We start from the raw sequence: 974 nt of genomic DNA on the forward strand, positions 1-974 counted from the left end.
CCGCCAGCCCCCTCGGAGGGCTCCATCCCCGGGCTGGGCTCGGGATCCGCAGCCCCCAGAAGAACCTGCGCAGCCCTGCGTCCTGGCCGCGCTGCCGCCGTGCTCCCCTGCGCAGCGCTCTGGCTGTGGCGCTGGGCTGGGCCTCGGGTGGTTCTCAAGAAGAACTTCGGATGTGCGATGTGAGGGGGAAAGGTCGAAAGAGCGACGCACTCGCACCTGCAGTGCTGATGCGGTCATGTTGGCGGGCTGCTGAGGAGCTGCCGTGCCGGCCGGTGCTGAAGCAGCACAGTGACAAGGCCACAGTCACACAGGCAGCCGGGGATGGTTCCTGACAGAGGCACTGCCCGCGGTATTCCTAAAGGCTGGAAGCTGCATGCTGGAGAAAAGTGGGTTCAATGATCCAGCATGAGTTCATGCTCCCTGCAGCTGTGGTGTTTCCTGCTATGAAACACAGGGACGGGGGTCAGTATGACACAAGAAACGAATGTGTGGTTACACAGGTAAGGCAAATATTTTTGGAACAGACCTCTGGCTTTGATGTCCAAATACCTGTCATTGGTTAATGAATTTCCTTCCTGTCTGGGCTGCAGTGCAGTAACAGTGCTCCATCAGCTGATGTGCTCCCTCAGGTCCTGTAATCCTGGTATCTTGTACACCAGGGAACTGCATGATGCATCTCTGAAGCATAGTCAATGGGACAGTATGGAGCAGTACTATTGAAGAAGACTCCAAGAAGACTTGGAACAAAAGGAAAGTTTATGGCCTTTGGAAAATGGGGTTGGCAACTTACGAGGAATACCAAGATGTAGTGAAGCTATGCAGGGGGGAAATTAGAAGGGCCAAGGTCTTGTTCAACATATTCATCAACGAGCTGGACAAAGGGGCAGTGTGCCCTCAGCAAGTTTGCTGATGATACCAAACAGGGAGGGGTGGCTGACACTCCGGAGGACTGTGCTGCCATCCAGTATGACCTG

The sequence above is a fragment of the Chaetura pelagica genome, unplaced genomic scaffold (assembly GCF_000747805.2).
Source record: "Chaetura pelagica isolate M959 unplaced genomic scaffold, ChaPel_1.0 scaffold109, whole genome shotgun sequence".
In the NCBI taxonomy this organism is placed as follows: domain Eukaryota; kingdom Metazoa; phylum Chordata; class Aves; order Apodiformes; family Apodidae; genus Chaetura; species Chaetura pelagica.